The sequence below is a fragment of the Orycteropus afer genome, unplaced genomic scaffold (assembly GCF_000298275.1).
Source record: "Orycteropus afer afer isolate SDZICR_OR568_19922 unplaced genomic scaffold, OryAfe1.0 scaffold00049, whole genome shotgun sequence".
Lineage (NCBI taxonomy): Eukaryota > Metazoa > Chordata > Mammalia > Tubulidentata > Orycteropodidae > Orycteropus > Orycteropus afer.
In genome coordinates this window covers 4,751,710-4,776,747 of record NW_006921636.1, presented here as the reverse complement: position 1 = coordinate 4,776,747, position 25,038 = coordinate 4,751,710, and positions in this window count along the sequence as shown.

The following is a 25,038-nucleotide window of genomic DNA, read 5'->3' as shown; positions in this document are numbered from 1 at the left end:
TCATTCAGCACCTAGACAGTTAACAGGTGAACGAATCCCAGCATGAAGACAGGCAGAGGGACCTCCCCAGGTGTGCTTTCATGGTTACCGTGGAGATGGACTGGGGCAGTGAGCCTGGCACAGGCCATAAGGAGACTGCATCTTCAAAATGGTGACAATGTAACACCAGCCTCTCACAGGACCACGAGGGCAGGGACCTTGTCTCTCCTGCTTGCCACTGCCCTTCCGGAAGAGCACACAGTAGGTGGTCGCAAAGAACTTCAAGGAGAGATGATTGCATGAACGACACACAAACCGCAAACTGATGGTGCTTCTGCAGAACCTGGCCAGCAGTCCGGCTATGACCCCGTCTCCAGGAACTGGTCTGACGCCTGGATGGGAGGGTCCTTGGCCATGCTGGCAGTGGTGCTGTGAGCAGAAGGGCACAAAGCCCAAACCAGGCCATCGGCAGAGCTCAAGTGCCCCCTCTAAGAGGGTACAGCCATCTGACTCGTGTCCACACAGACACCTGTGTGCATTGACACCCAGCTAGCATTTAATTTCCTTGCCAGCATTTAATTTTGATCAACTCTTCCTAACTAATGGCCAACACCAACCCACTTCAGGGACTCGGCACCCCACCTGGCCTTGGGAAAGGCCACTCCTTTCTGACTGAAGGGTAGGAACTCCTCACCCTCTCTCCAGGTTCTCTTGAAACCAAAAGCAAACCCATCACTGTCAAGCCAATTCCAACTCAAGGAGACCCTCCCCGTAGGACAGAGTAGAACTGCCTCACAGGGTTTCCCAGGCTGTAATCTTAATGGAAGCAGACTGCCTCATCTTTCTTCTGTTGCGCAGCTGGTGGATTTGAACTGCCAACCTTCTGGTTCACAGCCAGGTACCTAAGCACTGTACTACCAGGGCTCCTCCTAGGCACTCTTCCTATTCTCAACACATGCCAGGCACACCCGTACCTCAGGGCCTTTGCACTGGCTGTTCGCTCTGCCTGGGATGCTCTTGCTTCAGAGACCTGCAAAGCTGTTGCATTCAGATCTCTGCTGCAACGCCACCTCCCTAACTAGAACAGCCTCCAGCCACTCCCCACTCCACTTCCTTCCCTGTACTCCTGGATGTTACTATTGACATCTGGACACAGTTTACACTGTGAGCTCTCTGAGGGCAAGACTTTGTGTCATTTTGTTCGTTTTGTTCGCTGGGGTGTCCCCAGCAGTGAAGGATAAATAGCAGCTAGATGATTGGAGGAAACAATGAATCAACACACTGGCTTCTGAGTATTTGGCTACCCGGTGCTGACTTCATTGGCCAAAACATGGAGTATTATAATGCTTGCTTCTGTAGAGAAGGCACTCTCGTGGTGCAGTGGTTAAAGCATTTGGCTGCTAACAAAAAGCTGGCAGTTTGAGCCCGCTAGCCATCTTGGTGGAACAAAGATGAGGCAGTCTGCTTCCTACAGATTTACAGCCTTGGAAACCCCATGGTGCAATTCTACTCTGTCCTCTAGGGGCGTTATGAGTCAGAATCAACTTGCTGGTAGTGGGTCTATGTAAAGCAGACTCCAAAAGGGACTGTAAGGGACCAGGACTCTTGGTCATAAGGAAGATGACAGTGCCTCTGAGTTTTGCTCTGTCATATGTCCACCTGGCACACAACTCCCTGGGTCCCTTACCTGACTCGTGAGGTCCTGTTCATCTCTGAAGCCAGCTCCAAAGGCCCATGCCCCCATCAGACAGGAACTGGTATGGGTGCTTGTTGCCCAGTAAGCATATTAAACCACCACCAGGTAGCAAATGGGGCTAGGACAAGGATGGCGGAATCTGGAACCCTCAGCCTCCATTTTCCACTCCGTCTAACTCAATAGGAGCCATCGAGTTGGCTCTGCCTTATAGCAACCCTATGACTTAAAAGAAGAGAAACTGTTTCTCCATTGATGGGCATATCTGCCCTGAGCCCACTTTACGTGTGCACTGGGTCATGGCTAGAAATTGCCCACGCAGAGACCTTAGCAGGAAGCACACTTTAAGAGTGGCACGACCTGGAAAACCCGAGACGCTCAGAAATGGGAGGTCCAGCCCTCCATCATCTCACCCTGAGAACCCCTCCACTAAGCACCAAGGTTCAAAGGTGTGAGGGCTGCAGGGCCATCACAAGCTCCCTGGGGACCTTCCAGCCCACACAGCACAGCCTGTGGCTGGGAATGCCAGCCAGCCCTGCAAGAGAGGCTCCTTTGTTCCTTCTGTTGGGAAGGACCATCCGGAACATGCTTCAGAAAACAACCATGAAGTGTCAATCTTGTACAACATCTGTTATTCCCAAGTTGAGGTAACGGTTCACTGATATAAACTGGAGCAAAGAAGGCAGGCAATTCCTCAAAGCCTAATGGGCAGATTCCAACACGGACACAGAAAAGCAAAAGCCAAGGAGCGCCGAGATGTTGCGAAACAACGAGCGGGGCAGACTAGATCTACCACGTGTCCAGGATGTCTATGAAGTGGTTGTAATGAAGACAGCAGATTATTGGCTGGGGACAGACTGACCAATGGAACAAAAGCAAGAGGCCCCTGCTTATGTGGAGAGAAGATTGATGACATGGACAGATCACAGGCCCATGGGGAAACGATAGGCTTCTCAGTAACGAGACTGGGGCAACTAGTTATCCAGATGGAGAACAGTGAAATTAGAGCCTGGCCCTGCCCTGGACACACAAACCAACTCCAGGTGGACTACAGTTTAAGGGTGAAAGGTAAGACTGCAACGTGTTTGCAAGATAGTATCAGAGAATGTCTTCATCATGTTGGGGGTAGGGAAAGATTTCTTACACCAGTACTTCCAATTCAAGCAAGCACTGGAATCATCTGGAAGGCTTGCGTGTAAAGGCCCAGATTGCTGGTCCCAACCCAGAGTCTGATCCTGAAGTTTGGGGGGTGGGACCCATGAATGTGCATGTTCATCAAGCTCCCCAGTGACAGTGAAGCTGCCAGTCTGGTGACACATTTTGGGAAGCACTGTCTTCAACGAGGAGCCCCAGTGGCACAGCAGTTAAGCACTCAGCTGTGAACTCAGAAGTCAGTGGTTTGCACCCACAGCCGCTCTGCAGGACAAAGATGGGGCGGCACTCTGCCGTAAGATTACAGCCCTGCAAACCCTACGGTGCCGTTCTAATCCATCCAAGGGGTTGCTATGAGTTGGAATCAACTCGACACCAATGGATCTGGTCCTCAGCTACACACAAAAAGCCTAACCTTTCAGAAAATAAATTTAACTAACAAGAAGTTTCTGTTCTCCAAAAGATGCCATTTCATACACACCTTTTAGTCAGCAGCCAAGTGTGTTAACCAAGTTCTCAAGCTAGGCAAAACAATGTGAAAGTCTGACACTATCAAGTGTTAGGAAGATGAAAACCAACACAATTATCTACATGTGGCTGGAATAACTGGTGCAGCCACTTCAGAAGACAATTTGGTATTGTCTGCTAGGAGTAAAGGTGTACACACCCTGTGAGCAAGCAACTCCACTCCCAGGTGGTGGTGGTGGTGGTGGCAGGTGCCACTGAGTCGGCTCTAACTTACAGCGACCCTGTGTACAACAGAACAAAACATTACTGGGTCCTGTGCCATCCTCACAACACCTCTGTTCGTGTACAGTGGGAGACAGAAAGGGCACGGAAGGCAACACTCCATAGCAGAAAAGACTCTGGCAGCAAGCCAACATCCCTCAGCAGAAAGGACCCGCTGGATAAAAAGGTCTACAAGGGCCGTCTACCCAGCAGAGAAAAGGAATGGATTCCAGCTACACCACACACAAATGAATCTCAACACCGTGATGCTGAGGGAAAAAGTTGCAAGAACTACTTGAGAGTGATTCCACTTATGTCAAGTTCTCAAGCACACAAAATTACTGTTCAGAGAATCAAACATGGTGAACCTATAAAGGAAAGGAAGTGACAGACGCAAAACCCAGGACATCGGTCACTCTAAGGTGGGAGGAAAGAGGATGCGTTCAAAATCCTGTGCACAATCCAGGCCTGGAGCATCAGTGGCTGCAAACAGCACAGGAGAGAGACAGCAGACCCTCAGGCCCTCCTCCAGGCGAAGCAGCATGCCGCCACCCCAGAGTTAAACCCGCTGCTGCTGAGTCAGCTCCAACCCGTGGCACCCCACGTGTGTCCACCAGAGCTGTCCTCCACGGCATTCTCCACGGAGAACTTGTTTTGAAGCATCTTGTCAGTCCTTTTCTCCAAGGCTCATCGGGGTGGACCTGCACCTGCGGCCTTCTAGTTACCAGCTAAGTGTGCCAACCATTTGCACCACCCAGGGAGTCCACCTAGGAGGTGGTCCTGCCAAAAACATCGACCTGAATCAGATCAAGCTGTTAGACCCAACCACCAATTTACAGGAAAAACCTAAGGCCAGAAGAACAAGTTAGAGGACAACATGACCTGCAATCAGCAAAATCCAGACTCAGGAAAACGCTACAGGACTAATGACCTGGCTTCTTCAAACATCCAAATGGCCAGGGGGGAGAAGGTGATGGGCATGGACAGATGAAGGACTCACAGAGGCCCCTCCATCATTCAGTGTGTGGCTACTCCTTGGGCCCTGACACAGACACAAGCTGTGTATGTATTTAAAAAAATAATCCACCTTTAACAGCCTCAAAACGCAATGTTTAAATTTTTAGTTGCCTTATAAATGGCTTCGTTTTTAGGTGTGATAATGGGATCAGGCCAAAAGTTTGTTGAAAAAGAGTCTTCTATCTGGCTGAAAAGTTTGCAGGGGGAATTCTTTCAAAAGGCAGAAAAGCCCGACAGTCATTGTTATGCAATTTTTCTTTAAAGGTGGGAATCGATGCACAATGTTCATTTGTATTGTTATTTTTTGTATCTCGCATGTATTTAATAAAAATTAGTATATAATAAAGCAAAGAAAGACAGAAGGGAGGGAAGGAGGGACAGAATGAGAAGAGGAAGGGAGGGAACTGGGGAAAGAGAGGGGGAGAAGGAAGACAGAAGACACAGATGGCTGCTGTTGTGCCCACATTGCAAGAACTGGTATGTGCCACTTAAGTGGCTTGTCCCTTCAGGGCATGGGTGGGGACACTGCAGCACACCAGGGCAGCAGAATGTCACCCTTGCAGAGAGACCCTGTGTCTTTCTTCGTGGCAGTCCCACCAGGTGAAATGGATCCCCTTTGATGTGTTTGTCACCCCTATTCCCATTAGACAATCGGATCCACAGAGCAGGGACCTCCCTCACCTGACATTTCCCCTAGCCAGGTAGGTGCTGATGTCCGGTGCTTACTGAGCACACACATTGTGCCCGGCCCTGTTGTAAGACGTCTGCATGCATTAACCCATTCAGTGCTCACAACTCGGGAGGTAGGTACTACCATTCTGATTCACATTTTGCAGTTAGTAAACTGAGGCTCAGAGAGTTAAAGGGACTCACTCAGAGTTACACAGCTGGCAGGTGGCCCAGCACCACTTAAACCTAGGCAGCCGGATTCCAAGGCACACACTCTAAGCCACCCTGCCCTGCGCTCCTGCCTTGCCCATAAACACTCACCCCTGTGAAGGCAGAGCTTTTTGTTCAGACCTAAAATGCTCTGAGTTACCCACCAGAGTCAAAGAGGACTTGATCTGGCCAACTTAGCACTCCTACCCATGCCAGATCCTAGACTGCTTCTTTGGACACACACACACACACACACACACACACACACGTCATGTACCCACCTACCAATCTATCTGCACACAATCATTTTACAAAATCACAGCCAATTACTCCACCTATGTTCTTTGACTCGTTTCCTACAGCAAACACGGTGAGTAGGACAAGGTAGAAGAATTTGGATGATGATGCCAAGCCTTCCAACACAGAGACAGCAGATGCCAACTTAATCAGGAAAACATCCCATCACATATCTTCCGATTAAGGACCTACTGGCATGAATGACCCCCATCTGTGAAACTCAAAAGCATCTATAGGCGGGGCCCTAAGCTAGCAGTCACTCGCATCTTGGCACGAATCACTATCACCACAGACTGCTTTTCTTCCAGCTCCTCTGCCAACAACAGCCGAGCAGAGGGGCCTTGGACAGTTAAGACCTCAGAGCAGTCAGTGCCCCGAGGGCTGTGAAAGCTGCAGTCTGGAACTGAGGAAACTCTTCCCAGGGTAGACCTGGCTCAAGTCAAGCAGCCATCCCAGGGTGCAACCTTGGGAGCAGAGCACTCGGGGACAGAAGCACCTGGACTAGGGAGGGACCAGTGACCCCAGCACCTCTACTACTGCAGATGGGGCAACACGCCAATGCATTCTGAGTCAAAAGACCTCGTTATAGAACCTCCTGGTTCAGAAGAGAACAGGAAATCGGCCTAGGGCAGGGGGAGGAGAGCCGGTGGGGGCCCCTTCTCTGAAAGGGGCCTGGAGTGGGCAGGAGAAGGGAGTCCCAGTGTCTGGGTCGAGGCCTGAATTTCTCAGAACCTTGGCAGCCTGGAAAACACAGAGCTGGTTCCTGTTTCCCGTCCCCAGAAACGGCCCGTAACCACAGCGAAAGGGAGGCCCTGCTGGCCCAGCCGGCAGGGCCTGGCAGCCAGGGATGCAGGCATGGCTGGTGTTTATAGAGAGGAGCAGGGCCAGCTCAGATGCCTGGTTCCTGGGCGTCCCTGGGCACCCCATGCTCTCCACCAGCTGGGCCCACGGTGATACCAGCCTCACCAGGAGCAGGGAGCTAGGAAGCAGCTGCTGAAAAGAGGGGGCGTGTGAGCCAGCTGGGCCAGCTCCTGGCATGGGGGTGGGGGGCACCTTATGGGTCTCCCTGCTGTTGAGTCCAAGGCAGTGGTGCCAAGCACAACAGAGAACCAAGGAGGGGTAGGGGGAGGAGGTGCTGCACTGAGGTCGCAAGCAAGCCGGGCTGCCCTGCTCTTCAGGCAGCCTAGGGTTTCACAGTTGTTGCCATGGCACCTGCCTTTGCTGTCACAACAGCCTTGGGATGGCCAGGGCAGCTCAGCTGGCTGGAGGTGAAAAATCGATTTTCAAGCTAACCCAGCGGCCAACACATTTTTGAGGACCTGCCCTGCCTGGCCCGCATGTCCCCGGCCATCTGCCTCGGTCAAGTCCACCAACATTCCGAAGCTGGGAGAACGTGGCATTGGGGGGGGGGGACCCACTGGATGCCCCTTGAGCTGTCCAGGTGGTAATATGCCTCCTTCCCCACGAGCTCACCCAGGCCCAGCAGGACACCCAAGGCCCAGCACTAAGATGCCCCCATTGCTCACAAGCAATATAATCTCAACGTTGCCGTATAGGTTGAATGGACGGCAGTGGGTCTGGTTTTGGGTGTAGGCTGAAGGTGACTGGCTGACAGAAGCTTGTTATTGCTTGGTGCCATCAAAGTGACTCCGACTGAGAGTGACCTCAGGTGGCAGAGTACAACCACCCCACAGGGTCCCCTAGGCTATAATCTTTATGGGAGCAGATAGCCGGGTTTTTCTCCTGTGGGGCCACCAGGTGAGTTCCAACTATCGACCTCTCCTTAGCAGCCAAGCATACAACAGAGAGACGTTTCACTTCCATGTTCAGTTCCCTTTTTGGATTCAGAAGCTAATTCCCCCACCCCTGACCTTTACCCTTGCACCCTTAGTCTCCCAAACCTTTTGTTCAAGGCCCTCTGGAAAGCTTACCACCCTAGGTTCCAGAGCTGTCCTGCTGACTGGAAAGAATAGCCTGCTTCTAGCACCAGGACACACACAGGCTATCCACCGCTCCACGTTGTATATGCTGTTACACCTGGTTAGTAGATGCTATGGAGTTTTTATTGGTACTCCTGACCTCCCAGAGAAACACATGGCATCTTGCCTTAAAACCACCTAGACAAACAACATCTACAAATTTACTCATGGACTGTGTGTCCTTGAGAAAGTTACTTAACCTCTCTGGACTGCAGCTTCCTCATCTAAAATATGGGGTTCATAATAGTACTTGCCTCAAGGGGCTGTTGGGTGGATTAAATGGGTTAATACAGTCAAGTCTTAGATGGTGTTTATTGTGCTCCAGGTGCCTTCTAAGTATTAGCTAAGGGGTCCTGGTGGTGCAAAGAGTAAGTGATCAGCTGCTAACCAAACAGTTCAAACCCACTCAGCTGCTCAGCGAGAGAGAGACCCAGCAGTCTGCTTCCATAAAGATTACAGCCTCGGAAATCCTATGGAGCAGTTCCACTCAGTCACATGGGGTTGCAATGAATCCAGACCAACTTGAGGGCACCTACTAACAATGTGTTAGCTGCTATCATTATTATGAAGATTAAAAATTATTGTTGTTTTATGATCACATAGTTTTACATCATATGAAACCCAAGCCATGTATTATCTCCATTTGATCCCTGGGTATCCATTCAATTCCACAAGTGTTTGGTGAACTATGTCCATGGAGCTGGGCCAGGCTTTGAGCAGAGGGGCACATGTGCTGATGTGGTCAAAGGCCTACCCTGTGCAAAGTCAGCCTGGAGCAACTGTGGTGCACACACGTCACAGACATTAATGCTTACTGTCCAGAGACTTGAACTTGAGTCGGGGAGAAAGCTAAACAGAAACACCTGAAGGTGAGCGGCATGAGGGATCCCGTGTGTCTCCAGGACCCAGAGGCAAGAGGGAATCCCTGTAGCTGCAGAGAGTGCCATATTATCTGGGCTTTAACTACGGGCAGAGTTCAAAAGGCAGAGGGAGGGAGGGGATGGCATTCAGGCGGAGGTTATGGAGTGAGTCAGCGTGGGCAGGCACCATTCTGCACCCAAGACTGATGGAGGTGGGTGGGAAGGGAACCCCGAATGGTGGAGACACACCCCGAGGGGGAACTGAGCTTCTGCTTCTAGATCCCCATTTTCTCCACTAGCCTCTGGAGCCATTTCTAAGACCTGAAATCTGTCCCTTTCTTTTATATTTTAAGTGATAGGCACACATTGCAAAAAACAAAAAAAAAAAAAGAAGAAGAAACTCCCAAATTACAAAAACATACACAGGAAAAGCCTCCCTTCTTTCTACTCCTATCCCCCAGCGACTCAGTAGTCCCTGGGTGGCTGGTCTTATTAATAGACACTGGGGTTGTTTCTCATCTTCCCTACTACAAACAAGACTGCCACTAACACCCCACACCCAGTGTGTGTCTGGATGGACCAGGTCAGGGTCCCTGAAGACAAGGCTCATTACAAGGCCTGACCAGGTAGCTTCTGTGCCCTGTCTTCTGTGATCTGGGAAAGCCCGGCACTCCTAATGTCACCAAGTGTTGAACTAGAGGACACTGTAGGGCTTGGAGCAGAGATGTGACACGAGCAAACTCGCTCCACCCAGAGATAGGCCATGACACCTATAGGGTGAAACGCTTGAACCGGGGTCTTTTGGGCCAAAGGATGTGTGCACTTATAATTTTGGCAATTTTGCTTGATCACCCTCCAAAGGAGGTTCTGTCGACAGAGTGCCCCCATAATGCACCAAAGTGCCTGCTCCCCACCTGTCACCAACACCGTCCATCACCCACATCCCTGCTTTCCAGTCTGGCAGGAGCAAACATTGGCCCTGGTCGGAAGCAGGTCTACACTGAGCACCCGGAAAGGGAAATCCAGCTAACACAACGCCCAGGGAACCGGGTGACTGGAACAGGGATTTCCAAAATTATGAATTGTCTTTTTTCTGATATTCATCTATTACTTGGAGGCACCCTGGTGGCAAAGTGGTTACAGCATTTGGCTTCTAACTGTAAAGTCTGAACCCACCAGCTGCTCTGTGGGGGAAAGATGTGGCAGTCTGTTTCTGTAAAGATTACAGCCTTGGAAACCCTAGGAGGCAGTTCTACTCTGTCTTACAGGGTTACTCTAAGCCAGAATTGACTCAATGGCAATGGGTTTGGTTTTTTGGGCTTTCTTTTAGACAGAGGCAGATGATGACAAGGAAGCTAACCATTTATGAAGTACTCTTCCCTCCCCACATCACCTCATTTCAGCCTGAACCACTGCTGTTACCCCACTGGACAGATGAGGAAATTGAGGCCACAGGCACTAAGTAAGCTGCCTAAGGAGACACTCTCAAATTCCTTGACAACCATGTAGACAAGGGAACAGACTAGGGAGGCAGAGCCAGGGCATGAGGTCACTTTAGCACAGGGTGAGTCAGATTCCTGTGGGGTATCCACACAGGGGTGTCTGTTTTCTAGAGTCTCAGCAGATCGGGGGTGAAGAGCCAGGGGCCAAAGCTCCAGCCTCTTTAAGAATGGAATCAGGACGCACACGCGCGCACACATGCGTGCACTAACCGCTCACCTTCTCTGCCTCTAGCTTTGTGACCTCACAAACCCCTCCCCCCAGCCTCAGCCCGGCTCCCCATCCGTGACATAGATTATAATGAGTCCCTGCCGTCCTAAGGTTCTCATTAAGTGGGAGGGAGTGTTGTTATTTTCATAATTATTTCCTGTACTTGCCAGCCTGGCAAACAATACACCCCAAACTACAACCTCCAGCTGCTAGCAGCTTCCCTCCCCTCCGGAACAAAAACGCGACCCGCTCGGTGGGCTGTCCAAGGCTGCCCTCAAAACCTCCCTTTCTCCAGTGCCCCGGTCACGGCCCTCAGTGACACCAGGCCCCTGTCCTGTACAGACCAGCGTTTCTTTCCAGCTCTGGCCTCATCTGCACTCACTGTTTCCGGCTGGTCCCTCAGGCCTCAGCTGACATGGCGCCTCCTCGGGGAGGCCGTTCCGACCGCCTCGTCCACCTTGTCCTCCTCCTTCAGAGCACTTAACCAGCTGGCTGTGAGTGGACTGACTCATGGGGACCCCGTGCAGAGAGCAGAACTGTGCTCCACGGGGTTGTTAATGGCTAACTTTTCAGAAGGAAATCACCAGACCTTTCTTCGGAGGTACCCCGGGGGGCACGCAAACCGCCAACCCTTCAGTCAGCAGCTGAGCACAACTGCTCACACCACCTAAGGAGTCCATTTATTTCCCTCAGAGCACATCTCATGATTGACAGGCTGACATTTGATTGACAGCACCCCACCCCACCCCCAGAGAGTAAGTCCTGTCAGAGGAGGGGCCTTGTCCACCGTGTCCCACCTCCATCCACAAAGCCCAGCACACAGTAGGTGCTTAGTGAGTATCTCTCTGTTCAAGGAACAAGTGACTGGGCACCGATTGTGAAGAGGCAAGACTGGGGCACCGATGCAAGAAGGCAAATGTTCAATCCAGACTCCTCCCGGGCAATTCCCTGAGGCAGCCTGCCTGCCAGCCAGATGCTAGAGGCTGTGTCATGCCGTAGCAACAATCCTCCCCACCACTGGGGGGCGCCTCACAGTCTACAAACTGCCTTTCATTCACGACTCACCCAAAGCCACCAGCAAGGAAGAGGCAAAGCTGGGGCTCCAGGGCAACTTAACGACAACTCATCCACATCTTCAAGGTCAAAGCCACTGCCCTGGGTGAACACTGTGCCACGGAAGATGTGATCCTGGGTGGCTTTATACAGAATGTTTAGTGGGGTACAGGACTGGACGATGTAAATATAAAACTACATTTCCCAGGCTCCCTTATAACTCAGGGTGGCCACAAAGCAAAGTTCTGGCCAATGAGGGACCAGCTAGAGGGCTGCATGGGACTTCCTGGCTATGTCCTTAAAGAGAAGGTACATGCCCATCTAAGAGCCATCTTGGACAATGCAGATGAGGGCTCCACCCTAAGGATCATGGAACAACAGGCAGAAAGGGCCAGGGTTCCAGCAGTATGGGCTCAGCATACCAGCCCTGCATAGCTTATGTCTGTGTTGTTGCAGAAGCAAGAAATTATCTATCTTGTTTAAGCCGCTGTGTCTCTGGGTTTCCATTACAGCAGCCCCTCTATTTCCTAAGCAACTCAGAACCTGCCCTGCAATTGCTAACTGTTCTGAAATCACATGGAAAGACTCCATGATGCTGCAAGGAGCATCTCGGCCAGCCGGCAGCCCAGAGCTTGCATGATAACCCTTAGTCTACACACAGGACCCCTTCCTCCCTAAAGCCTCAGAATATCTGAGCACACTTCCGAGCCATAGAAAGAAATGAGAGGAAGTCTTATGATTTATACTCATCAGTAAGGACAAAAGAAACTACCAAAAAGCCCATTAACATCTTATTCCCAACACATCCAATATACTTAAATCCATGAGTTTATAATAGTATCCAAAAAAAAAAAAAAAAACACCAACAAAACTTAATTGATCACATTGGAGGACATGAATGAACTCACTTATTATTTTAAAAACTAGTAAATACAGAGGAGGACTCAAGCGCTCAGCCTGTTTTTCCTATATGAATTATACCATTGTTGATGAAGGGAAGTTTCCCTTTATAGAAGTTTTCCAGCTAAGAGAAGAGGACCGGATGACAGGATCTGAATAGAACATCGCCATTTTGTAGCTTCCAGTGAATGAGTGGAACTAGGCATTGACTATACCAGCATAGTGCCTAAGGCACCTGACTGCTAACCAGAAGGCTGATGGTTCAAACCCACCAGCCACTCCTTGGAAAGAAGGTTGGGTAATCTACTTCCGTAGTGATACTGCCTCGGAAACCCAAGGAGGGGTTGCCATGAGTCGGGTCTGACTTGACGGCACATAACAACAACAACAACAAGAAGAACAACTGAATACTTAAAGCAGCCCTGGTGGAGCAGTGCTTAAATACGTTTGACCAAAAGGTCAGGGGTTCAATCCCACCAGCCATTCTGCAGGCAAAGATGAAACAGTCTGCTTCTGTAAAGATTCACAGCCTTGGAAACCCTATGGGCAGTTCTACTCTGCCCTCTAGGGGCGCTGTGAGTCAGAATTGACTCAGTGGCAGTGGGTGTGGTTCAGGCTTTGCTTCCATAAAGATTGACAACCTTGGAAACCCTCTGAGGCAGTTCCACTCTGTCCTCTAGGAGCGCTGTGAGTCAGAATTGACTCGATGGTGGTGGTGGTTTACTGGATACTTATGCATGAAATGCTATGACATCTAGGATCTGCTTCAAACTCTTACTGCGGAAGGGAGTTGGTAGAAGGTAGTGGTGTAGAAGGAACTAGAATGACAGCTATTGGGTTAATACTGATACATATTCAAAACATTTCATAATAAAAAGTTTTTAAAATCTTATCCCCACCCATGAGGACTGGGAAGGAAGAAGACAGAGGGAGCTAACGTTTCCAAAGCCCCCACTGTACACCACCAGGTACAAGGTTAAGCAACTACAGATGTGAATGGCATTTCCAGGCCAGAGATCACAAACTCAGATGCCTAATAGATCCAGATAGGAACCTTGACTGAGTGAGGCGGGCCAAGGGCGAGAAGAACAGCTAAGGGCAGTAGTAAATACAGTGGGTCCTATTTGTCAATCAATCATCAGGAGACCAAGGGAGTGGTGGGGCCTGTGGAGAAGGGGCAAGCACGTGCTTTGTCTAAAACGCTGCTCTCCACTCAGGGTCAGCCTTGACCTCAACTCCAGGGAGCTGCCACCAGAATGTGGGGACCAGGGTGGCCAGATCCTCTGATTCTTCCAACAAAAGCCAGAAATCTATATTTTCATGTGTAGTCCCCTGGCTTTTCAATGTTGGCATCTAATCCAGATATTTCTTTAAATAGTGCGTGGGCCAAACAAAATATCTGCAGGCTAAATGCAGCCTGTGGGACACCAGTTGGCCACCCCTGTTCCAAGTCTTGAGCAGACCACAACCCAATCCATCTGCAAGAAGTGGAAAGGGTACATGAATCAACCGTGGATCAATTGTTTTTTAGGCATCCCATGAAGTTGAGAATTCAAAAGCCACCAGCAACTTCCAGAAATCTCTAAGAACCGGCTGCAGAACATTTCAAAGGCATCCTCCACGTAGTCAGCTTATGCAACTGAACCTCCACTTTGTCCAGAGTTTTGGAAGTTAACAAGCAGGGAGTGTCCTTTCAGCTTTCCTGGGACAGTGGAACTAACAGGCTTCAGATGAGATCCATTTGCTGATCTGCAAAATGCGGGGATGTAAGTCCAAACTGCTTGCAGCAGACAATCTCGTCATAAAATCAAGTTGGGGTACTCAGCACTCACTGTAAAATGTCCAGGGTGCCCTCCTCTTGGGCTGCGTGGCCAGAGACTTGATTTCACAGCTATTAAAATGCTGAGGCAGATGTCGTCCCCAAGCCTGAACGTGGCATTCACTGAGCACCAGACAGACTCCTTCAAACTCAGCCCTCAGTCTGCCTTTGACTTCAGCTAGAAAGACTTCACACAACCACAACTGGCAAAACCGGTCCAGTTCTTCCATCAGTCTCAGTCTCAACTTGACCAGATCCCCGGATCAATAAAAAATTAAAGAGGTGTCAAAAATGTGGCGGAGAAGAGCCAGAGAGATGGCTTCACTGTTCCCTAAGAACAAAGACTCTTTTTTCTTCCAAAAGGGTGAAAAGCAGAAGCAAGCTAGTACTGAAATAAAGCTGCACAGGCCCAGGACAAGGAGAGCCTCCAGAACTGTATTCAAAGGCAACAAAGCACACCCAGACCTCAGTCCCACAGGATGCGGTAAAATCAACGCAAAACGCATTGCCGTCGACTGGATTCCAACTTACAACAACCTTAAACGACAGAGCAGAACTGCCCCATAGCGTTTCCAAGGCTGTAGGAGCTCTGGTGGTATCGTGCCTAAGGCATCTGACTGCTACCCAGAAGGCTGGTGGTTCAAACCCACCAGCCATTCGTTGGAAGGAAGACTGGGCAATCTACTTCTGTAAATTCGGAAAACCAAGGAGGAGTCAGTATGGGTTGAAATTGGCTTGACAGCAGTGAGTTTGGTTTTTTTTGGTTTAAATCTCTACAGAAGCAGAGTGTCACATAGTTCTCCCTCAGCACAGTGGGTAGCTTTGAACCACCGACCTCTCAGTTAGCAGCCCAGTGCTTAACCACTGCTCCATCAAGGCTCCAAGACCAAGCTGATGTCATAAAAAGGTGCTCTTCTGAGAAAACAAAGTTTTGCCATTTATCCAAAAGGGGTTCTGTGATGGGGGGTGGGGGGGGAAGGTAGGGAATACAGAGACCAACCTAGTATGTAACTTAAGATTTCACTAACTGCCACCCACTTAATTCACAATCTCAAATTGCTTTTCAAGATCTACTTTTCTAGAGAGAAACAAACTACAGCTAGAACTGACATTGGGAGGTTTTTTTTTGTTGTTGTTGTTGTTTGTTTGAAGACAAACATGCTGGTTTATCCCCCGTTATGGCCTGGACTGGGTGGACTTAGTTCAAAGAAAACCCTCTGAGTGGCTGCATTGTCCTGAAATAAGCAGAGTGTCAGCACGTCAGCCTGCCACACCCACTAAGACAGGAAGGTGAGGCTCAGCCCTTCTGCCTAATGTTCTAGTCAGAACGAAAGTATGAATGTGGTTGTCACTGTCGTCAGCTGCCATCACCAGGTCAGCCCCAGGCTCATGGCAACCCCACGCACCCTGAAAGAAAACCGCCCAGCCCTACGCCAACCCCACGCCAACCCCGTGATTGGTTAGGGATCAGACCACTGTGGCCCAGAGGGTTTTCACTGGTTGATTTTCATCAATCAATCCCCAGGCCTTTCTTCCTGTTTGTCTTAGTCTGGAAGCTCCGTGGAAACCTGGTCAGCTTCACAGCTGCACAGAAACCTCTCCTGACAGACAGGTGGTGACCATGCACGAGGTGCATTGGCTGGAAATCCAGCCCAGGTCTCCCACACGGAAGGTGAGAATTCTCTCCTGAATCACCAATGGAAGTACAGAAAGGTCTTTAAAAAAATATGGATGCTGATCTACCTAGAAATATTGTTTAAGTGAACACCTTCAACAGAACATTATTCATTTGTTGCCATGAGAGAATCATTGCAATTGGAGATGGGCTGAAGTGGAACTTGGCCTAACTAAACATGCCGGTTCCGCTGGGTGGCTAGAAGGCCATCTGATGCCACCAAGCGATGTCTCCTCTGTCCTCTTCATTGCGTGATGTCAGCTCTTTGTGGGCCCGAAGCTGCTCTGGAACGCGGGAGGAGTGGCCATCAAGTCCGGGCATCGACTTTCTTGTGGTTTGGTAGCTTCTGACCACCAAAGGCAAGAGCACATTCCTTTGGAAACATCTGCTTAGCAGAATTTCAAGAAGATGGCTGAGCGTTCTTGGGTCTGGAATCAGCTCGAGGGTGGCTCCCTTAAGTAAGTCAACCGTGCAAAGTATGTATCATCTGGGATGAAAGGACAACCAAGTGGCACAGCTGAAAACTGAGGTTCTTAGCAAAGGGGAAAACGTCAAAAGGGCCCAGATAAAGACTGCTGCTAGTTGGCAGTGGCTGAATGCTGTCTGCTGTCCTGGCGGAGGGACACGGACCAGCTAGTGGCTCAAAGCAGTGACCTTTGCACAGGAACTCTTGCAAATGTTGTGGGTTTGTCTGTGGGCAAGCACAGTTCTCTGGACTTGGGAATTTTCTAATGATACTCTATAAATAGCCTTTGTTGAATTAACAAGAGGCAGCCTGGCAGGAGCTCTGGCAGCACAGAGCCTAAGGCGTCTGTCTGCTAACCAGAAAGTTGGTGGTTCAAACCCACCAGTCACTCTGTGGAAGCTAGACTGGGCAATCTACTTCCATAAAGATTTACCGCCTTGGAAACCCAATGGGGGTCGCTATGAGTCAGAAGCGACTTGGCAGTGGGTTCGGTTTTGAGCCTGGCAGGGGAATAAGAATGCAGGCTAAGAGGCAGCCACATGGATCTTATTCAAAGCCCAGCTCTACCCCTATCACTCGCATGACCTTGAACTTCTGACGATGATGATGATATTGTTGATGGTGCAGGATGAGAATATTAACATTTGCTGTTTGCTTACCAGCTACTGGTCCAAGTGCTTTACAAGGGTGAGCCTATTTCACTTCTTACAGTTATCTTCAAAGTTGGGTCCCTTGACTTTCTCAAGGTCACAAAGAAGTGACATGGTGAGGCCCGACTGCAAGGCAGGTCAACCACAGAAACTCTTCACAGACCCAGAACCAAGGACAGACCCTCAAACCGGCAATCCCACTCCTGAGAAGTGGCCCCCGAACACACCTGCCCGTTTCCCCAGGGATAAGTCCACAAGGCAATCAGGGCAGTGCCATCTGTCACAGTGAGAAACTGGGGATCACCCGAGTCCCATCCACAGGGGCCTGGCTAAAATAACTGTGGTCCGTCCGTGCCACCGAATGCTGTAAGAGTGGAATGAGAACACTCCTTCCTGAGTGGGCGAGAGCCTGTGAAGTAAAGATCATGGGCGTGGACCTGTGTGCACATTTGTTCCTTCTGTAGAAGAAAAGGGGAAAGTAAGAATATCTACTTGTAAGCAGGACTACATATTCACGGCTGCATAAAGAAACCCTAGACTGTACATCTTGGCGGGGAAGACACTGCCCTCGGCGTGAAATGGGGTTCTTGGTGGAGGTAGTGAGACAAATCAATAAGACAATGGTTTGTGGCCGTGCGAAGGGCTACATGCCATAAACAGACAGGCAGTGGGGCTGTGGTATTAACATTACTCGGGGCTGGTGATTAGGAAAACTTGTCAAAAAAGGCTCTTGCGGGGAGTGGCAAGTGGCAATAATGGAAAAAAAAAAAAAAAAGGAAGCGAAGCGGAGCTCTGGGAGGGTAGAGAAAACCAGTAACTTGTGTTGTCGGGGGCAGGGTAAAATAGGACCAAGTAGGACATTTTACTGTGTGTCGTTTTGTTCTTTTCAGACATGTGAAGATACAGCCGAGGAGAGGCCTGGCAACCCAGTTCCGTCAAGACTGCAGCCCAGAAAACCCCACAGAGCACAGGTCTCCTCTGATACGTGGCATGGCCATGAAAAGGAAGCAGCTTCATGACAATGGGGTTGGTTCTTTTTTTCTTTCTTTGGTTAAATATATTGCCTATATAAATTTTAAAACTCAACCATAACAAGAACGTTGGCAAAAGCCCTGGCAGGCTGATGGTGCTCAGGCAAGGTGGCCGGGTGGCCACGTGAGCTATCTGGGCACCGGTGGTTCCCGGCACGCCAGGCAGAGCCCCACACTCGGACCCTGACTGAGGTTCTGCAGGTGCCCATGGCCACTGGGCCTCTTACTCAGTTCTGCTTAGAACAGAGAATCCTGCGTTTTCCCTTCTGCCACAGCCACTGACCCCAGTGCCAAGAGGCCAAACCTCCTGGGGTCAATATGGCGGCAGGGCACATGGGCCACACCCATGGCACCCAGGCTCTCAGTGGGCTTCACACGCCTCTCAGACAGGGGCTGCTTTGTTGCAGGCTTGCCATGGGCATCGAGTGGCCCCAGTTAGAGCCTGCTGACCTGCAGGACAAAGCGGTGCCAGTCACAGAAGCCAGTTTTACCCTACGGTCCCTTCCCCCCTTCCTGCGCTTTGGAGAGCGTGTGTCTCTGTTCATTCTTCCCCTGCCCGTTTCTCACGCACTGGTACATCCAGCTTCGGGGCAGAGAGCCTTTTTAAAGGACTCCCTTGGCCAGTTGGGAGCAAAGAAGAGTGAAGAAAATCAAAGATGCAAGGAATCAATTTGACTAATAGACCATGCGACCCCTGCCTCCACAACCATGAGGACCAGAAGAACTAGATGGTACCTAGCTACCACTGCTGACTGCTCTGAAGGGGACTACAATGGGAAGTCCTGGATAGAATGGGAGTAAAATGTGAAACTAAACTCAGAATCAGAAGACCAGGCTTACTGCTCTGCTAGAGACTGGTGGAATCCCCAAGACTGTGGCCCTTATACCCTTCAAACCTGGTACTGACCTCACCCTCCCGACTCATCTTTCGGGCAAATGACAGACAGGCCTATAAGGTAAACAATAACACCAGGGAGGTACACACTCCAGAGAACAGCCGACCATAAGAGATCAAAAGGGCAGCATTTCCCCAGGGATGAAGCTCAGAAGGAAGGATGAATGGAAATGAGAAATAGGAGGAAGTGGGAAGAGAGCTGTTACACTGTGACATGACAGTTGATGTCACAAAAGAAAATGTGTATGAATTGTTGAATGGAAAACCAATTTGCTCTGTAAACTTTCACTCAAATCACAATAAAAAGTTTTAATAAAAGTAAATAAATAAAGGACTCCCTTGGCCCTCCCCATCTATGGCATAACTAACAGGACTTGGAACACTTCGCTAGGGGAGGTCACAGCAGAGGACACATGCACACTGGGCTTCCCAGTAGTCTCTCAGCCAGAGACATCACCTCCCTCAAGCAAACACTGCGAGGTCCACCCAAAGAAATTGGGCAGGGAATCCTGAACCTGCACCCTGGGGCCTTGCCCCAACTCAGCCCACAAGGAGAAGACATGCATGAGGGAGAGATGGAGGGAGGGAGGGAAGGGCCCATTTGGAAAGACCAGATTCGTTTTTTCTCTTATCCACATCCCAAAACCAAACCAAACTCACTGCCTTCAAGTCAGATCCAACTCACAGCAACCCCTCCTTGGGTTTCTGAGGTGGTATCACTACGAAAGTAGATTGCGCAACCTTCCTTCCAAGGTGTGGCTGGTGGGTTTGAACCACCAGCTTTCTGGTTAGCAGTCAAATGCCTTAGGCACTATGCCACCAGAGCTCCTAGATTTTTAAAATTTGAGCCATGCAAAAAGTCCTGCTCGCAGTCAGTGGCATTCATAAGCAAATGCAGTGAGAGCCAGGACGCAACAGGATTGCGCTGCTTTTCCAAGTCTTGCAAGTTTTCCGCCGTTGACAGGGTGCAGTCTGAGCACCTTTATGTCACACTCTGAGTGGGAACTACCTGTGTTTTCCTGCTCTGACAGGTCTCTGCCTTCCACACTTCCAGCTTTTGCAGCTTTCACGCAGAAACAGTAACCAACACTAATGGGGGTCTACTCCAGGCCAAGCCCTGAGCGTGTGACGTGGGTGAACTCTCTTCACCCTCACCACAGCCTCAGGAAGTGGTAACTATGATCAGTTCCCTTTCACAGAGGGGAAACTGAGGAACAGGGTGGCCAAGGAACTTGCCCAAGATCACACAGTAAGTGATGGAGCCGGCCCTGACAGCTAGCTTCTTACGTCTTAAAAAGGGACAGTGAGTAAAAACAGATGTGGGAACAAGACAAGAAGGAGACTGAAACAGGGCACACTGGAAATAAGACACACAGGGGCCAGCCACTGCATTGCATTGCGGTGGGGCTGTGCCGTGGGCTACAGGCCTCCTCTGAGCACTCCACGTAGACGTGGCGTGGCACAGAGATGCCAGCTCACTGCCACCTACCCTTCGGCACCAGTTTCCCCGCTTGTTTTAGCCCTGGGCATTCCTTCATGAGAGGGGAAGAGAGACGTCAGCAGGCGAGCGGATCCTGTTGAACAGAATCCAGGCTGTTTCTTGGCTGCTGGGAGACCAGCTCCCAGGAGCCGCAAAGCAGGTCTTTCTCTGGGGCTTTTCCCTATTTTCACAAAGAGTGTTGTCATCAGGGGGAAAAAAAAAAAAAAAGCCAAAGTGTTTAGTGGCCAAAATAAAGGGAAATCTACAGATGGCTTCGCCAGAAACAAGATGGGAAGCAGAGTTACCATTGTCAGGACTGTTACTACTGGAGTACACGTCACATGTCAAGTGTTCATTATCATATAAGCTACACACACACTCACACACTCACACTCATTTCCCTTGCTGGAAACTCAAGCTCAACCTCAATGCCTTCTGGGTAGTTTTGAGTATTCACATGAGAGCAGAGTTTCCATGGGTGAGAAAAAAGAAGAATCCGACGTTAAGAGACTGGTCCAAGCAAGAGTCAGAAAGGAATTGAAGCTGCGTCTGGTGACACCGAACAGCCTGCTCCCCTTGAGTCTGCTGCCTAGAGCTCCCGTAACCGGAACATTCATCCAAAGTGAGGCCATGTTCCGGGCTCAGAGGCTAGAAAAACGAACCACACTTGCAACTACTTCACATGACTCCTGTGCACTGCTGTGGGCGTACAAATGGGTACAACCACTTTGGAAAACTACTTGGCCATGAATGCCAGTGCAGAAAAACACCTCCAGCAGCCCCAGTGGCCCCCCTCCTGGCCATCCACTCAGCAGAAACGTGCGTATGTGAGCCCCAAAAGAAGAGCTCCAGTACCAACAGATGCATGTATAACCAAAACGTGGTCAATCCATCCAATGGGTTATTACTCAGCCATAAAGAGAAATGACGTCCTGATGCCACAACATGGACCCACCTTGGAAACACGCCGATGACTGAACTAAGTCAATGCAGAAGGACAAATACTGTAATGAGCTCCCTATAATGAAACAGGCAAATAGCTCTAGAAAACAAACTTACTAGGGGTTAGTAGGGGAAAAGTGCGGTATTGCTTAGGGGGCACTGAGTTTATGTTGATGGTGGTGGCATGATCTGGAAAGAGACTGATAATGTTAGCACAACATGAAGACTGTCATCAATGCCAGTGTCACAGAGTCACGCATGTAAAACTGATGAGTTGGCAGACATTTCATTATGCCTATTTTTACCACAGCAAAGAACTTAAAGACGACGAAGAGAGTTCTATTCATAATGGCCCAAAACTGGAGCAACCAGCCGTCCATCAGCAAGAACAGGAAGGACAGACTGCAGAGTATGCTCTAGTGGAATGCTCCACGACAGCGAAAGTGGAACACACCCAACCACAGAGGTGACTGTCACAGCCACTTTGTCGAAGGCAAGATGCTGGACACACAAGGATGGGCTTGTACAAAAGGCCAGCCTTGCTGGTCTGATGGAACCTGGTGAGTCCCCGAGGCTGTGACCCCTAGCCACCCTTCAGGCCTGGACCTGAACTCAGTCCTGTGGCTTGCAGCCAAACAACAGACAGGCATATGGGGTGAACACGTACATCAGGCAGATACACTCCTTGGAGCGATCAGAAGGGTGGTGTTTGCACAGGGAGATAGCTGGGGGGAAGGGGAGGAGTGCATGGGAAGGAAAGACACAGGGAAGAGGTAACTACGGAGAGGGAAGTGGGGAGAGAGATGTTACACTGTGAGGAATTATAGTCAATGTCGTGAAACAAAACGTGTATGAACTGCTAGACGGAAACTGAATTTGCTCTGTAAACTTTCACCCAATCACAAAAATTAGAAAAAAAAAAAAAAAACTGTATACTTGTTTTTACAAAAAAGGCAGAACAATTTCAGGTTAGAGGGCAGGAGGGTGATGGAAAATGATGGGAGGGGCACATGGGGCTTCTGGAGCGCAGATGAGAGTCTCTGTCTCCCTCTGGGGGTTCGTTACACGGGTGTCCCACTGGGTGAAATTAGTGGAATAAGTACGATTTCTACATGTGTCTATATTTCAAGAAGTAGTTTTCAATATGTAAATATATACTTAAATAGTCAACTATATTTGATCACTATATTTCAATAAATAACGTTTAAGTATGTCGTAGGAAGAACAGAGCAGGAGTGCATTTAGAAATGAAGCACACTGATCAGCATTCTGTCCCGCCCACGTGAACTCTGACTCTCTCTCTCTCTCTCTCTCTCTCTCACTCACACACTCACACGCTCACACTCATCATCATCATCGCCATATCACCACCATCATCTGCCACCCCCAAGCCGCTGGTGAAAGCCGGGTCATCACTGAGACCGTGTGCTTCCTCCCCAGGTCGGCGCTCAGGTCAGCCCAGCCTCTGCCCTGCCCCTGGTACTCCGGTCTGTGACTGAGATTCCAGGCTGTGTGGTGTGAGTTCACTGCCTCAAAGTTTTTGCTGGGTTTGTGGTGAGAACACACAGGCCTGATGACCTGAAAACCCCCAGGGCAGCTGCCAAGCCTCTGCAGTTCTCAGAATATGTCACCAGCAGCACCCAGCAAGGATGGCGTCTGAGGGCCACCTTCCCCAATACCTGTCCAGCTGACCTCTGTCTCACATTGTTGTTGTTGTTGTTGTTATGTGCCATCGAGTCGGCCCCGACTCATAGCGACCCCTCCTCGGGTTTCCGAGGCAGTATCACTACAGAAGTAGGTTGCCCCATCTTCCTTCCGAGGAATGGCTGGTGGGTTTGAACCGCTAGTCTTCTGGTTAGCAGTCAAGTGCCTTAGACACTATGCTACCCGAGCTCCCCCTCTGTCTCATACAACAAGCTAATTCTCACCTTCTCCATAAAGGTACTTCAGTGTAAAGGTGTGGCCATCCTCTAATTTAGGGGTGGGAGTGGTTAAGAACTACTTATGAATGGATTAAAGTTTGAAAATTCCAGTTACATTTAAAATAAACATAGTAATGAATGAGTTCATAAGGCACACCCTTTGTCAACTGCGCTGCCTCCCGGTGTGATCCTGCCATGGGAATTCACACTTTTCTTACCTGGCTTTGAGTAAAACAAAGTAAAACTCACCCCCACACCACCCCCAAAAAAAACCACCCTCCAAATTAACTCTTCTCTCTGCTTCTAACCTGTACCTCCTTACAGTCCATTCTCCAAACGGCGGCCACAGTGACCTTTTCCAAAGGTAAACCCACTGTGCTCTTGCCAAAAACCCACTCACAACCATCCACATATTTGATGAACCCCAACCCCTTGTCCACTTCTCTGACCTCACAGTCTCCACCACTGCTGTTCCTTCTTCCTAATGTCCTTCACAGCTTTTCTCTGGTTATTTATTTCCTTATGTGTGAACATCTATCTCCGTAACCCAAACCCACAGCCATTGAGTCGGTTCCAATTTATAGCGACGCTACAGGGAGAAGAGAACTGCCCCATAGGGTTTCCAAGGCTGTAAATCTTTATGGAAGCAGGCCACCTCATCTTTCTTCTGCAGAGCGGCTCGTGGGTTTGAACTGCTGACTTCTGGTTAACAGCCAAATGCTTCAGCCACTACGCCACCAGAGCTCGCTCCTTAACCAGAAGGTACCCCACAAAACCAATCACTTTGATTTGTTTGCACGTGTCCCTTAGGCCCAGAACAGTGCCTGGCGGAGAAGACAGCCAGGAAGGACTTGCAAGTGGGTGGGAGGGAAGGAGAGTGGAGTATTAGGGAGGAGAGAAGGAGCCCTGGTGGCACTAATGGTTAACAACTGCTTGGCTGCTAAGCAAAAGGCTGGAGGTTCGAACCCACTCAGCGGATCTGTGGGAGACAAAGCCTGATCTCATGAAGATTACAGCCTAGGAAACTCTACAGGGCAGTTCTAGTTTGTGACATGGGATTGCTACGACAACAAAGGGAGGAGAGGAGGGTGGAGGGAAGGACAGAGGGAGGGATGGAGGTCCAGGTAGAGAGCTAAGGGCCTGGTCCACTGAGAAGCCCTTCCTTCCTTAGCTGTAAGCCTTCTCCCTCCTCGCAAAACCCAGAAGCTGAGCTCTCGCGAAGCTGTCAAGGAAAGCATACTGCCCCAAATTCCCAAGGCAAACAAGCAGCCAAGCAGAATTATACACACGGAGACACACACGCCCATTAGCTGGAGCTCGTAGCTTTGGGCCACCAAACATGCATTTGGTGGGAGAAACCTCTCTGAACGATACATAAGAGAGATAGAAAAGGTTCTTCAAAACCAAGGCTGTCTCCCAACCAGATCAGAGCAACAACACATATGTCCAGATTACCTGCCAGAAACAAAACAAAACAAACCAAGCCGTCCGAATCCCACATCCACAAAACCAACAACAGAAATGTTCCTTGAATAAGCAAGCCAGAAGGTTCTGCGAGGAGCATCTGAACACCCCAGCAACTGGGACCAAAAGTGCGCCCCATCTTCCTGGGGGTGCAGCTGAGGATGCAGCTAGGGTTCCTCTCGCTGGGCACAGCGGGCTACCTGGATCCTGCGTGTTGGGGAGCCTGGGCTGGGCAAAGCCTAGGACAGGATGCCAGTTGAGTGCTAAATATCTGAGCAGCAATACATGGCTGCCTGTTGGGGCCACACGGGTGGGAGTTATTCTAAGGCCCTGTCACCCTGTGGCCCCAGGATAGTGAAGGCTGAGAACACAGAAGCCTGAGTATAGCATAGGGCAAGGCTGGGCTCCAGAACCCTGAATTTTTTTTGTTCTATGGCCCTAATACC